This window comes from Triticum dicoccoides, chromosome 5A (assembly GCF_002162155.2).
Source record: "Triticum dicoccoides isolate Atlit2015 ecotype Zavitan chromosome 5A, WEW_v2.0, whole genome shotgun sequence".
NCBI classification, from domain to species: domain Eukaryota; kingdom Viridiplantae; phylum Streptophyta; class Magnoliopsida; order Poales; family Poaceae; genus Triticum; species Triticum dicoccoides.
The window spans coordinates 124,207,161-124,223,708 of NC_041388.1; the positions used below are offsets into that span (position 1 = coordinate 124,207,161).

At 40.3% G+C, this 16,548-nt stretch overlaps 1 pseudogene; it reads right to left on the bottom strand.

The window, feature by feature from the left end:
• Window positions 1-586: 586 nt before the first annotated feature.
• The window catches only part of LOC119297085, a 45,710-nt pseudogene continuing 29,748 nt past the window's right edge, over window positions 587-16,548 (bottom strand).

Here is a 16,548-nt window from a genome sequence, read left to right on the forward strand (position 1 = left end):
TATGGGTTAGGCGCCATAATATGCCACCCTAACATCGCTCGTCTTGTTAGCATGTGAGAAAATGCAGTTTGAATTCTCTCAAGTTGAGACGAAAATGCAATGTGGGTTAAATATTACTGACTTCTATTTGCACTGTCGTGTTTTTTACAGTATTCGTATATGTAAACAAACTATTTTTCCTGTGTTTTTAGTGGAGTAAATTCTAGTTGCCTGGTTTGTGGAGCACACCAGTACATCTGGTAATACTTCAACGCACTTCAAAACGCTTTTGTGGGTGATCCTCTCAAGTTCATCAGTTCACTTTATACACAAGGCCTGTATTTATTAAACAAACAATATGATATTTGTAAAACATATGTTTTCACTATTAGTGCACCGGTCAAGGAAGATGAGAAGATCCCAAGAACGCAAACAGCAAGTGCAACATTTTCATTTTACTCTTTCTGCAGCAAACAAGTCGGCCTACAATGGATGTTTACATTTGTTTGCAACATAATAAAATGATAAATTGAAAGCTCTCGTGTTGGAATTGCGCTATCCTCCGTATCTTCACACGTTGGCCCCCTATTGGATTTGAGGGCTTCATTCAAGCTTGTTTTGGTTGCGGCACAGTTGACAATCTAAGCCTTAAACAGATTGAAAACACCAGCATATTGTGAATATCCATCAGACAAGTGGAGACACGACCATGCAAAATAATGTTCCCGCAGTTCATAAATACTCCCTCCTTTCCCTAATATAAGACATTTTAGTTTCTTCTTGATTCATATGTTTCTAGATACATTTTGGTATGTATGTTCACTCATTTTAGTATGTAGGTAGTCAATATAGAAATAGCTAAAAGGTCTTGTATTAGTGAACGGAGGGAGTACATGATACCCTTTGGACATGGCAAAGTCTCCAACATAAAACAAGTTATGGACTAGAGTAAAGTTTCTAACATATTACTTTGACCATTATTACTTTTCAATGAATATGTTAGCAATACATTTAAAAATCATAAGATGGAAACAGTTTTCATGACAAATCATAATACATCATATGTTCGTAAAGTCAAAGCTAGAGAAGTTTGACTGCACGCTTTCTAGGACGTCATCTATTTCTAAATAATATAGGCAGTAGTAGGTAGTACACGAGTACCTGAGGGGCTTTCTTTGGACAGCACGAGTAGCGCCAACTGACGGGCCAACAAGCTCAAGTGGCTTTTTTAAAAGAAAAACAAAATCAAAATACAAATACAAATACAAACAAATAATAGTGGAAGAAGCTAAATAACAACATGCATTTAGAGATAAGAGCTAATGAATACAGACAAGGCCGCAAAGGACAAGAGGAGGCATCACATAGTTCTACCGTATTAATGATGTTGAGCAAATTATTACAACTAAATGCAGTGTAACCCAGTCCATCATATAGTGCTAGTTAGCATTTGTTTTAATATAATGAGGTGATGCAAACCAATCTGCTATTATCAGTAGCATGATGAGTTCTGTTAAGGAATAAATAGATAAATAGCACATGGAACATCCTAGGATACAGTAGCAGATTGTGCTAAAATAGACAAAACATTGGGAGTTTCCTCTATTACTTCTCTTACAGTGTTCTTTATCATACCAATTGAATCCCAATTCATATCAACTTTGAAAGATCGTGGATGTCGCCTAGAGGGGGGTGAATAGGCGTTTTAAAATAATTATGGTTTAGGCTTGAACAAATGCGGAATAAACCTAGCGGTTAATTTGCCAAGCACAAAACCTAAAACAAGTAGGCTCACCTATGTGCACCAACAACTTATGCTAAGAAAGATAAGCAACTATGTGATAGCAAGATATATGACAAGAAACAATATGGCTATCACAAAGTAAAGTGCATAAGTAAAGGACTCGGGTAAGAGATAACCGAGGCACGAGGAGACGACGATGTATCCCGAAGTTCACACCCTTGCGGATGCTAATCTCCGTTTTGAGCGGTGTGGAGGCACAATGCTCCCCAAGAAGCCACTAGGGCCACCGTAATCTCCTCACGCTCTCGCACAATGCAAGATGCCGTGATTCCACTAAGGGACCCTTGAGGGCGGTCACCGAACCCGTACAAATGGCAACCCTTGGGGGCGGTCACCGAACCCGTACACTTTGGCAACCCTTGGGGGCGGTCACCGGTACCCGTCAAATTGCTCGGGGCAATCTCCACAACCTAATTGGAGACCCCGACGCTTGCCCGGAGCTTTGCACCATAATGATTGAGATCCGAACACCAACAACCATCTAGGGCGCCAAGGCACCCAAGAGGAACAAGCTCTAGGGTGCCCAAACACCCAAGAGTAATAAGCTTCTCAAACTTCACTTCCACGTAGCACCGTGGAGAACTCAAATCGATGCACCAAATGCAATGGCAAGGGCACACGGAGTGCCCAAGTCATTCTCTCTCAAATCCCATCGAAGCAACTAATGCTAGGGAGGAAATTGAGAGGAAGAACAAGAAGGAGAACACCAAGAACTCCAAGATCTAGATCCACGGGGTTCCCCTCACATAGAGGAGAAAGTGACTGGAGGAAATATGGATCTAGATCTCCTCTCTCTTTTCCCTCAAAAACTAGCAAGAATCCATGGAGGGATTGAGAGTTAGCAAGCTCGAAGAAGGTCAACAATGGGGGAAGAACACGAGCTCGAAGGATAAGGTTCAAAGGGGAAGAAGACCCCCTTTTATAGGAGGGGGAAAATCCAACCGTTAAGTGCTCAGCCTGCACACGAGCGGTACTACCGCTCCACGAGAGGTACTACCACTCAGGTGGAAGAAACAGGGAAAAGGAGCAACAAAACATGAACCTTGGGGTGGTAGTACCGCAGGAGACAGCGGTACTACCGCTCACTTCGGCGGTACTGCCGCGCAGAACGAAGGGTAAAGGGGAAGAGGGAACCGGGCGGTACTACCGCGGAGGAAGGGCGGCACTGCCGCTAAGGAGCGGTACTGCCGCACTACTGCCGCGGCGAGGTACCGCATAATCCAACACAGAAAAAGACCCTCGAATCGACGCGGTAGGGACCTAGTAAGCCAATGGTAGTACTGCTGCGGAGTCACCGCCGATACTACCGCTGCGGAGCGGTACTGCCGCTTGTGACTCCTCAGCGGTACTACCGCTGGGTATCACGGTACTACCGCTGGGACCCTGACAAAACCACACTCAAGAAAACCAGAACTGCCATAACTTCTGCATATGAGCTCCGAATTGAGCAAACTCAAACTTGTTGGAAACAAGACGACGAGTAGCATCAAAACAGTGACTGGTTATAGTAAGAAGAGGTAGGGGAGGTATGCCTAACAAAAAGAGGAGTGAAACCTCCAACTGAGAAGAACCGGCAAAACCTCCAACATCGGAAACATCATAGAAGATGCAAGCGAACTCCGTTTTCGATGAACTCAAGCTTGTCAACAAGATGACCGTACGCTCTAAGACTCACAAAGAGAACCAAACAAGAACCAAGAAAGATGATGCAAGGATGAAATGGTTTGAGCTCTCAACGAACGATATGATCAAGCTACTCATCGAGAGCCCCCCTTGATAGTACGGCAATCGATCCTATAACCCAGTCTCCCAACTACCATCATGAGACCGGTAAAATAGAAAACCTATCAAGGGCAAACCTTTGCCTTGTACATGGTCCACTTGAGCTAGATGATGACGATCTTGACTTCCTCAAGTTGGACCACCTTTCTTGATTGTGTTGGCTCGATGAAGACTAGTTGATTGCTCCCCCATACTCCACTATGGGTGAGCCTTTCTTCCGCACATCTTCACAAGTCCATTGTCACCACAATGGACGGCAAGCTTCAAGCATTTGATCTCTTCGTGATGCTCCACTTGAACTTGCACACCGCAACCTTTCTTGATTGTGTTGAGTCGATGAAGACTAGTTGATTGCTCCCCCATACTCTACTATGGGTGAGCTACTCTTCTGCACATCTTCACAGGTCCATTGTCACCACAAAGGACAGCAAGCTTCAAGCATTTGATCTCTTCATGGTGCTCCACTTGAACTTGCACACCGCAACGTAACCCCACAAAGAACCCTCACGAAGACCATGGGTTAGTACACAAAGCGTAATTGACAATGCTTACCATACCATGGGATCACTTGATCCCTTTCGGTACATCTTCTACGCTTTGTGGGTTGATCAACTTGATTCACTCTTTAACTTAGTCTTGATCAACCTCTCACAAGACCAATCTTTAGGTAATTCCTTGAATAGCACCTTGGTCGACACAAACTCTCCTTGAAACCAACACATGTACTCCAAGAAAAGCATATGGACAAAACCTTCAAATATAACTCAAGGCAATCGTTAGTCCATAGAGATTGTCATCAATTACCAAAACCAAACATGGGGGCACCGCATGTTCTTTCAAACTTGTCAAAACACTTGAACATATGCATCTGGCTCTTGTGAACAATTTGGCAGAATGTGTAAGGATATTGTAAAGCCATCCATTACTACATAAAAAAGAACTAGATAACTGCAGCAGCAAAAGTGTGTTGTGGTTGTAAACTAGCAAGGGGTTCTTTATGAATACCAGAATATGTATTTATGCATGAAAAGGGACCATAAGTTTATCTGTTGTCCAAATTTAAGAGGAAAAATGAATAGTATCCAATGCAAGGGTACAACTCGCAAGGAAGGACCAAAAAAGAGTACCAGTACTCAAGGCCAAACAGAGTACTAAAATACCTATGAAAATTTTAGAAGAAAACATACCTCCAGCTCTTCCTCAGCCTTGCGCTTCAGATGATTATTACCATGGGAACTTAAATTGCCTGTTTGGCCCGGGGTCCTTCCAGAACATCCTTCCAAAGATGATACATGAACAGGAATCACATGCTTATTGTCGGTCTTAGCTTGATACGATACCAACTCATCAACCACAGCTGGATATAAATTCACGGGGTTATTTGCAGGAATTCCCTCTGTTGGGGATATGACTATCAGGTATGACCCGCCCAGGAGGGGACGGGTCAACCACAATGGTGGTTCATCAATGAAGCCCAAGAGTATACCAGATGGCAGTTCATAGATAGGCCGGTAAGAGGCCCAAGCCCGGAGACGGCTTAAAGCCCGTAAGTGTAAACCGCCATGTATGAGTAGACTTGTAATATAAGGCATGCAAGATACGTCACCGAGCCGGACACGTTGTATGAGCCGGTCGGGACTCTGTAGGCCGTAGGGCGTCAACCCGTGTATATAGGGGGACGACCCGACAGCATCTTAGGGCAAGAAACATCAAATCGAGGGCCAGGCAAAGCGTGTTTGCTCCCTGGTAATAGAAACCCTAGCAATCCACCTCAACTAGAGTAGGCCTTTACCTTCGCCGCAAGGGGCCGAACCAGTATAAACTCTTCGTGTCCTTTGTCCCGTTTAACCCCTTTAAGCTAACCTCGTCACAATGTCTCCACAACTAAGTCCTTCCATGAGGACGTCTGCCGTGACAGTTCCACGACAGTTGGCCCCACCGTGGGGCCAGCGCATGATACGTCTCCAACGTATCTATCTATAATTTTTTATTGTTTCATGCTATTATATTATCAACCTTGGATGTTTTATATGCATTTATATTCTATCTTATATGATTTTTGGGACTGACCTATTAACCTAGAGCCCAGTGCCAGTTTCTTTTTTTTCCTTGTTTTAGAGTATCGCAGAAAAGGAAAATCAAACGGAGTCCAATTGACCTGAAACTTCATGGAACTTATTTTTGGACCAGAAGAAGCCCACGGAGTATCGGAGATGCACCAAGAGAGTCTCGGGCTACCCACGAGCGTGGGGGGCGCTCCCACCCCCCTGGGCGCGCCCCCCTGCCTCGTGGACAGCCCGGAGATCCACCGGCGTACTTCTTCCTCCTATATATGCCCATATACCCTAAAAACTTCAGGGAGCATAATAGATCAGGAGTTCTGCCGCCAAAAGCCTCCGTAGCCACCAAAAACCAATCTAGACCCGTTCCGGCACCCTGCCGGAGGGGGGAATCCCTCTCCGGTGGCCATCTTCATCATCCCGGCGCTCTCCATGACAAGGAGGGAGTAGTTCTCCCTCGGGGCTGAGGGTATGTACCAGTAGCTATGTGTTTGATCTCTCTCTCTCATGTTCTTGAGGTGATACGATCTTGATGTATCGCGAGCTTTGCTATTATAGTTGGATCTTATGATGTTTCTCCCCCTCTACTCTCTTGTGACGAATTGAGTTTTCCCTTTGAAGTTATCTTATCGGATTGAGTCTTTAAGGATTTGAGAACACTTGATGTATGTCTTGCGTCGGATACCCATTGTGACAATGGGGTATTCTATTGATCCACTTGATGTATGTTTTGGTGATCAACTTGCGGGTTCCGCCCATCAACCTATGCATAGGGGTTGGCACACGTTTTCGTCTTGACTCTCCGTTAGAATCTTTGGGGCACTCTTTGAAGTACTTTGTGTTGGTTTGAATAGATGAATCTGAGATTGTGTGATGCATATCGTATAATCATACCCACGGATACTTGAGGTGACATTGGAGTGTCTAGGTGACATTAGGGTTTTGGTTGATTTGTGTCTTAAGGTGTTATTCTAGTACGCACTCTATGATAGATTGAACGGAAAGAATAGCTTCATGTTATTTTAGAACGGACTCTTGAATAGATCGATCAGAAAGGATAACTTTGAGGTGGTTCGTACCCTACCATAATCTCTTCGTTTGTTCTCCGCTATTAGTAACTTTGGAGTGACTCTTTGTTGCATTTTGAGGGATAGTTATATGATACAATTATGTTATTATTGTTGAGAGAACTTGCACTAGTGAAAGTATGAACCCTAGGCCTTGTTTCAACGCGTTGCAATACCATTTACGCTCACTTTTATCATTAGTTACCTTGCTGTTTTTATATTTTCAGATTACAAAAACCATTATCTACTATCCATATTGCACTTGTATCACCATCTCTTCGCCGAACTAGTGCACCTATACAATTTACTATTGTGTTGGGTGTGTTGGGGACACAAAAGACTCTTTGTTATTTGGTTGCAGGGTTGCTTGAGCGAGACCATCTTCATCCTACGCCTCCCACGAATTAATAAACCTTAGGTCATCCACTTGAGGGAAATTTGCTACTATCCTACAAACCTCTGCACTTGGAGGCCCAACAACGTCTACAAGAAGAAAGTTGTGTAGTAGACATCAAGCTCTTTTCTGGCGCCATTGCTGGGGAGGTTAGCGCTTGAAGGTATATCTTTAGATCTTGCAATCGAATCTTTTTGTTTCTTGTTTTAGCACTAGTATAGTTTATAAAAGAAAACTACAAAAAAAATATGGAATTGAGTTTGCCTCATACGCTTCATCTTTTTAATATATTTCGTGAGTATGATGGAAAGGAAAATTGTGTCAAAGTGTTAGAAGAAGAATGCATTAAAATGTTTGGCATTAAATCCTTGAATGATGAGCATGATTGCAATGTTATTAGTATGAGCTCTTTGAATATCCATAGTACTAATGATGATTGCACTAGTCATGATGAGAATGTCTCTTATAAGCATGTCGATTTCTGTGGAGTGCATAGAGTTTGCAAGTACACACAAATTAGGGAAGATAGATTTTGTAAGAGGCATAAGTACTTAGAAACTAAATGGTTGCAAGAAAGGCTAGATGTTTGTGCTGAAAATTTAAATTTTCTTAGCCATACTTGTGAACTTTGCAATGAACGTTGTCATTTAACCATCCGATGCAAATTGTTTCATGATCTAATCATTTCCAAAAATTGTGATGACTTGATTTCCCTTGCACATCATAATGAACTTAGTTTGCTTATGGGTTATGAAGAAATGAAACGTATAACTAACTGTCTTCCAGTATTTGCCCGTGATAAACTTCTTGATGTTGATCTAGGGGAATTTTATATGTATTGTGTGGTGAATTGTATTGAAAATCCTTATATTGCCAATTACATAAAGAAAACAAAACAAATAGAAGATGAAGAGAATACTAATGAAAGGGAAGAGACTTCCCAATATCCTCCTATTATTTCTTATGATGAATCAGGTAACGAGGAGGAGCCTTCTATTCAACCAATCTCATTAATAACGAGCTCCAAAAAGAGGGTTGAACCCACACATGATGTGAAGAAGAAAAAGAAAATATGGAGAAGCAAAGGTAAAAAGGTATCCCTCCCAAATGATGTTGCTCCTATTACTCATTGTGATGATGATAATTGCTATACTATCAGTGCTATCCACACTATTAATGATGAGAGTGATTATGCTTATGATATGAAAATGCCCAAGCTTGGGGATGCTATGTTTGATGAGAATGACATGTTTGAGAATATATTTGCTGCAATTAATGTTTGTCCCAAGCTTGGGGATGCTATGTTTAATGAAGATGATATTTTTAGTCTCCCAAGTTTTGATATGCAAATTTATAATGATGATAGCATGCCTCCTAGTTATGATGATTATATTGATGAAAGTGGGTTTGGAAGAGTGTCAACTTTAGGAAGTAATGATCCCACTGTTTTGGAGGATGTTGAATCTTATTATGATAATTATGAAAGTGGATTTGGAGAGGTCATGACTTTATCTAGTGATGATTCCACTATCTTGGAAGAGGTTTCAATCGATTGCGATGAGAACAAAGTTGCTACTTATGATAATTATTGTGATGATACACATGCTATAAAAAATAGTGATGATTATATTTATAAAACTTGTCATGATTATGATTGCCCTTTTTCTAACATTACTCTTTTAATGTGGAAACAATTTATAGTATTCGAGTCTCTTATGATACTCCCACTATTCCGATTGAGAAGAATTTTGCTTATGTGGAGAGTAGTAAATTTTCTATGCTTGTAGATCATGAAAATAATGTGTTATGTGATGGTTATGTTGTTGAATTCATTCATGATGCTACTGAAAATTATTATGACGGAGGACCATGTGCTTGTAGGAATTGCAATAATATCAAGTTTCCTCTCTATGTGCTTAAAGTTTTGAAGTTATGCTTGTTTTGCCTTCCTATGCTAGTTGATTATTGTTCCCATAAATTGTTTGCTCACAAAATCCATAGGAAGAGGGTTAGACTTAAATGTTCTAGTAATATTCTTCATGATGCTCTCTTTATGTTACAATTCTTATCTTTTATGTGAGCATCATTGAAATCTTCATGCCTAGCTAGGGGCGTTAAACGTTAGCGCTTGTTGGGAGGCAGCCCAATTTTATTTTTGTTATTTTATTTTTGTTCCTGTTTAGTAATAAATAAATTATCTATCCTATGTTTTGTTTGTGTTTTTTGTGTTTAATTAGTGTTTGTGCCAAGTAGAACCGTTGGGAAGACTTGGGGAAAGTCTTTTAGATCTTGCTGTAAAAAACAGAAACTATAGCGCTCACGAGAATTGCTGCCATTTTTATTTGGAAAGTGCTATTTAGTTAATTATTTTTGCAGATGATTAATAGATAAATTCCTCACGCCAGAAATTTATTTTCGAATTTTTGGGGTTCCAGAAGTTTGCGTTAGTCACAGATTACTACAGACTGTTCTGTTTTTGACAGATTCTGTTTTTCGTGTGTTGTTTGCTTATTTTGATGAATGTATGGCTAGTAAAATAGTTTATAAACCATAGATAAGTTGGAATACAGTAGGTTTAACACCAATATAAATAAATAATGAGTTAATCACAGTACCTTGAAGTGGTGTTTTGTTTCCTTTCGCTAACGGAGCTCACGAGATTTTCTATTTTGAGTTTTGTGTTGTGAAGTTTTCAAGTTTTGGATTAAGTTTTGATGGATTATGGAACAAGGAGTGGCAAGAGCCTAAGCTTGGGGATGCCCATGGCACCCCAAGGTAAAATTCAAGGACACCCAAAAGCCTAAGCTTGGGTATGCCCCGGAAGGCATCCCCTCTTTCGTCTTCGTCTATCGGTAACTTTACTTGGAGCTATATTTTTATTCACCACATGATATGTGTTTTGCTTGGAGCGTCATTTTATTTTCTTTTGTTTTGCTTGACGTTTGAATAAAATACCAAGATCTGAGATTCTTAAATGTTAGAGAGTCTTCTTATAGTTGCATAATTATTCGACTACTCATTGATCTTCACTTATATCTTTCGGAGTAGTTTGTTGTTGCTCTAGTGCTTCACTTATATCCTTTTAGAGCACGGTGGTGGTTTTATTTTATAGAAATAATTGATCTCTCATGCTTCACTTATATTATTTCGAGAGTCCTTTAGAACAGCATGGTAATTTGCTTTTGATATAATAATAAAAAAACTTTCATGTAAGTGCATTGAATACTAAGAGAAGTTTGATACTTGATGATTGTTTTGAGATATGGAGATAGTGATATCAAAGTTGTGCTAGTTGAGTAGTTCTGAATTTGAGAAATACTTGTGTTGAAGTTTGCAAGTCCCGTAGCATGCACGTATGGTAAACGTTGTGTAACAAATTTTAAACATGAGGTGTTATTTGATTGTCTTCCTTATGAGTGGCGGTCGGGGACGAGCGTGGTCTTTTCCTACCAATCTATCTCCCTAGGAGCATGCGTGTAATGCTTGGTTTTTGATGACTTGTAGATTTTTACAATAAGTATGTGAGTTCTTTATGACTAATGTTGAGTCCATGGATTATACGCACTCTCACCCTTCCATCATTGCTAGCCTCTTCGGTACCGTGCATTGACCCTTTCTCACCTTGCGAGTTGGTGCAAACTTCGCCGGTGCATCCAAACCCCGTGATATGATACGCTCTATCACACATAAACCTCCTTATATCTTCCTCAAGACAGCCACCATACCTACCTATTATGGCATTTCCATAGCCATTCTGAGATATATTGCCATGCAACTTTCCACCGTTTCGTTTATCATGACATGTTCATCATTGTCATATTGCTTTGCATAATCATGTAGTTTACATTGTATTTGTGGCAAAGCCACCGTTCATGATTTTTCACACATGTCACTCTTGATTCATTGCTATCCCGGTATACCGCCGGAGGCATTCATATAGAGTCATACTTTGTTCTAGTATCGAGTTGTAATCTTTGAGTTGTAAATAAATAGAAGTGTGATGATCATCATTAATAGAGCATTGTCCCAAAAAAAGACCAAAAAAGAGAGAGAAAGGCCAAAAAAAGAAAGAAAGACCAAATAAAACAATAAAAAAATAAAAGGGACAATGCTACTATCCTTTTTTCCACACTTGTGCTTCAAAGTAGCACCATGATCTTCATGATAGAGAGTCTCTTGTTTTGTCACTTTCATATACTAGTGGGAAATTTTCATTATAGAACTTGGCTTGTATATTCCAACAATGGGCTTCCTCAAATGCCCTAGGTCTTCGTGAGCAAGCAAGTTGGATGCACACCCACATAGTTTCTTTTGTTGAGCTTTCATACATTTATAGCTGTAGTGCATCCGTTGCATGGCAATCCCTACTCCTTACATTAACATCAATCGATGGGCATCTCCATAGCCCATTGATTAGCCGCGTTGATGTGAGACTTTCTCCTTTTTTTCTCTTCTCCACATAACCCCCATCATTATATTTTATTCCATCCATAGTGCTATATCCATGGCTCACGCTCATGTATTGCGTGAAGGTTGAAAAAGTTTGAGATTACTAAAGTATGAAACAATTGCTTGGCTTGTCATCGGGTTGTGCATGATGAGAGCATTCTTGTGTGACGAAAATGGAGCGTGACCAAACTATATGATTTTGTAGGGATGAACATTCTTTTGCCATGTTATTTTGAGAAGACATAATTGCTTAGTTAGTATGCTTGAAGTATTATTTTTATGTCAATATTAAACTTTTGTCTTGAATCTTATGGATCTGAATATTCTTGCCACAATAAATAAAATTACATTGATAAATATGTTAGGTAGCATTCCACATCAAAAAATCTGTTTTTATCATTTACCTACTCGAGGATGAGCAGGAATTAAGCTTGGGGATGCTGATACGTCTCCAACGTATCTATAATTTTTGATTGTTTCATGCTATTATATTATCAATCTTGGATGTTTTATATGCATTTATATGCTATTTTATATGATTTTTGGGACTAACCTATTAACCTAGAGCCCAATGCCAGTTTTTGTTTTTTCCTTGTTTTAGAGTATCGCACAAAAGGAAAATCAAACGGAGTCCAATTGCCCTGAAACTTCACAGAACTTATTTTTGGACCAGAAAAAGCCCACGGAGTATCGGAGATGGACCAGGAGAGTCCCGAGCTGCCCACGAGGGTGGGGGGCACGCCCACCCCCCTGGGCGCGCCCCCTGCCTTGTGGACAGCCCGGAGATCCACCGACGTACTTCTTCCTCCTATATATACCCATATACCCTAAAAACTTCGGGGAGTATAATAGATCGGGAGTTCCGCCGCCAGAAGCCTCCGTAGCCACCGAAAAGCAATCTAGACCCATTCTGGCACCCTGCTGGAGAGGGGAATCCCTCTCTGGTGGCCATCTTCATCATCCCGGCGCTCTCCATGACGAGGAGGGAGTAGTTCTCCCTCGGGGCTAAGGGTATGTACCAGTAGCAATGTGTTTGATCTCTCTCTCTCTCTCTTGTGTTCTTGAGGTGATACGATCTTGATGTATCGCGAGCTTTGCTATTATAGTTGGATCTTATGATGTTTCTCGCCCTCTACTCTCTTGTGACAAATTGAGTTTTCCCTTTGAAGTTATCTTATCGGATTGAGTGTTTAAGGATTTGAGAACACTTGATGTATGTCTTGCGTGGGATACCCATGGTGATAATGGGGTATTCTGTTGATCCACTTGATGTATGTTTTGGTGATCAACTTGCGGGTTCCACCCATCAACCTATGCATAGGGGTTGGCACACATTTTCATCTTGACTCTTGATACGTCTCCAACGTATCTATAATTTTTGATTGCTCCATGCTATATTATCTACTGTTTTGTATGTTTATGGGCATTATTATACACTTTTATATCATTTTTGGGACTAACCTATTAACCCAGATCCTAGTGCCAGTTTCTGTTTTTACCTTGTTTTAGGGTTTCGAAGAAAAGGAAAATCAAACGGAGTCCAATTGACCTGAAACTTCACGAAACTCGTTTTTGGAAGGAAAGAAGCCCAGAAGACTTGGAGTGCACGTCGGGGGATCTGCGAGGAGGTCACGAGGCAGGGGGCGCGCCCACCCCCTGGGTGCGCCCTCCACCCTCGTGCGCCCCTCGTGGCCCCCCTGACGTACTTCTTCCGCCTATATATCTCCATATACCCTAAAAACATCCGTGAGCACAATAGATCGGGAGTTCCGCCATCAGAAGCCTCCGTAGCCACCGAAAACTAATCTAGACCCGCTCCGGCACCCTGCCGGAGGGGCAATCCTTCTCCGGTGGCCATCTTCATCATCCCGGTGCTCTCCATGATGAGGAGGGAGTAGTTTTCCCTCGGGGCTGAGGGTATGTACCAGTAGCTATGTGTTTGATCTCTCTCTCTCTCTCTCTCTCTCTCTCTCTCTCGTGTTCTTGAGGTGATACGATCTTGATGTATCGCGAGTTTTGCTATTATATTTGGATCCTATGATGTTTCTTCCCCCCTCTACTATCTTGTAATGGATTGAGTTTCCCCTTTGAAGTTATATTAACGGATTGAGTCTTTAAAGATTTGAGAACACTTGATGTATGTATTGCCATGGATATCTGTGGTGACAATGGGATGTCACGTGATTCACTTGATGTATGTTTTGGTGACCAACTTGCGGGTTCCACCCATGAACCTATGCCTAGGGGTTGGCACACGTTTTCGTCGTGATCCTCCAGTAGAACTTTGGGGCACTCTTTGAGGTCCTTTGTGTTGGTTGAATAGATGAATCTGAGATTGTGTGACGCCTATCGTATAATCATACCCATGGATACTTGAGGTGACATTGGAGTATCTAGGTGACATTAGGGTTTTGGTTGATTTCTGTCTTAAGGTGTTATTCTAGTACGAACTCTAGGGCTGTTTGTGACACTTATAGGAATAGCCCAACAGATTGATTGGAAAGAATAACTTTGAGGTGGTTTCGTACCCTACCATAATCTCTTCGTTCGTTCTCCACTATTAGTGACTTTGGAGTGACTCTTTGTTGCATGTTGAGGGATAGTTATGTGATCCAATTATGATATCATTGTTGAGGGAACTTACACTAGAGAAAGTATGAACCCTAGGCCTTGTTTACTATCATTGCAATACCGTTTACGCTCACTTTTATCCTTAGTTACCTTGCTGTTTTTATATTTTCAGGTTACAAAAACTATTATCTACTCTCCATATACCACTTGTATCACCATCTCTTCGCCGAACTAGTGCACCTATACAATTTAACATTGTATTGGGTGTGTTGGGGACACAAGAGACTCTTTGTTATTTGGTTGCAGGGTTGCTTGAGAGAGACCATCTTCATCCTACACCTCCTACGGATTGATAAACCTTAGTTCATCCACTTGAGGGAAATTTGCTACTGTCCTACAAACCTCTGCACTTGGAGGCCCAACAACGTCTACAAGAAGAAGGTTGTGTAGTAGACATCAAGCTCTTTTCTGGCACCGTTGCCAGGGAGGTTAGCGCTTGAAGGTATATCTTTAGATCTTGCAATCGAGTCTTTTAGTTTCTTGTTTTATCACTAGTTTAGTTTATAAAGAAAACTATAAAAAATGGAATTGAGTTTGTCTCATACGCTTCACCTTTTTAATATCTTTCATGAGTATGATGGAAAGGATAATTGTGCTCAAGTGCTAGAAGAAGAAATCTATAAAATGATTGACACTAAATCTTTGAATGATGAGCATGATTGCAATGTTGTTAGTATGAATTCCTTGAATATCCATGATGCTAATGATATGCAAAGCCACAAGCTTGGGGAAGCTATGTTTGATGAAGATGATATTTTTTGTCCCCCAAGTTTTGATGAGCAAATTTATTATGATGAAAGCATGCCTCCTATCTATGATGATTATTGTGATGACACGTATGCTTTAAAGAATAATGATAACAATGAAACTTGTCATCTTGATTTCAATTTTCAATCCCATGATAGCTACTTTGTTGAGTTTGCTCCCACTACTATTCAAGAGAAGAATTTTGCTTATGTGGAGAGTAGTAAATTTTCTATGTTTGTAGATCATGAAAAGAATGCTTTAGGTGCTGGTTATATTGTTGAATTCATTCATGATGCTACTGAAAATTATTATGAGGGAGGAACATATGCTTGTAGGAATTGCAATAATATCAAGTTTCCTCTCTATGTGCTTAAAGTTTCAAAGTTATGCTTGTTTTGCCCTTCTACGCTAGTTGATTATTGTTCTCATAAGTTGTTTGCTCACAAAATCTCTATGCATAGGAAGTGGGTTAGACTTAAATGTGCTAGTCATATTCTTCATGATGCTCTCTTTATATTTCAATTTTTATCTTTTATGTGAGCATCATTGAAATCATCATGCCTAGCTAGAGGCGTTAAACGATAGCGCTTGTTGGGAGGCAACCCAATTTTATTTTTTTCCTTGATTTTTGCTCCTGTTTAGTAATAAATAATTCATATAGCCTCTGTTTAGATGTGGTTTTATGCTTTTAATTAGTGTTTGTGCCAAGTAGAACCTTTGGGAAGACTTGGGAGAAGTCTTGTTGATCATGCTGTAAAAAACAGAAACTTTAGCGCTCACGAGAATTTCTGCCATTTTTATTTGAAGAGTGCTATTTAGTTAATTCTTTTTGAAGATGATTAATAGATAAATTCCTCAGGCCAAGCAATTTATTTGAGAATTTTATGAGTTCCATAAGTATACGTTTGATTCAGATTACTACAGACTGTTCTGTTTTTGACAGATTCTGTTTTCATCTTGTTGTTTGCTTATTTTGATGAATCTATGAGTAGTATCGGAGGGTATGAACCATAGAGAAGTTGGAATACAGTAGATATTACACCAATATGAATTTAGAATTAGTTCATTACAGTACCTTATGATGGTGATTTGCTTTCTTATACTAACGGAGTTTACGAGTTTTCTGTTAAGTTTTGTGTTGTGAAGTTTTCAAGTTTTGGGTAAAGATTCGATGGATTATGGAATAAAGAGTGGCAAGAGCCTAAGCCTGGGGATTCCCAAGGCACCCCAAGGAAATATTCAAGGACAACCAAAAGCCTAAGCTTGGGGATGCCCCGGAAGGCATCCCCTCTTTTGTCTACTTCCATCGGTAACTTTACTTGGAGCTATATTTTTATTCACCACATGATATGTGTTTTGCTTGGAGCGTCAATTTATTTTGTTAGGATTTGCATGCTGTTATTTAGAACAATGTTTTGCATCTTTTATTTCAATAAAAGTGGCATTGATAGCCTTTACTATGCCTATGTTACAAGTATACATGTTGCTGTTTGAAAACATAAAGTTTACCGCTGTTGCAATAATTCCCTAGAAAATTAAGAATGTGATAAAATGTTGAAACCTTTTGCATATGAAGCTCTTATAAATTTACTACAGTGGGAATTTTCTTTCATAATTTTTGGAGCTAGGGAAGTA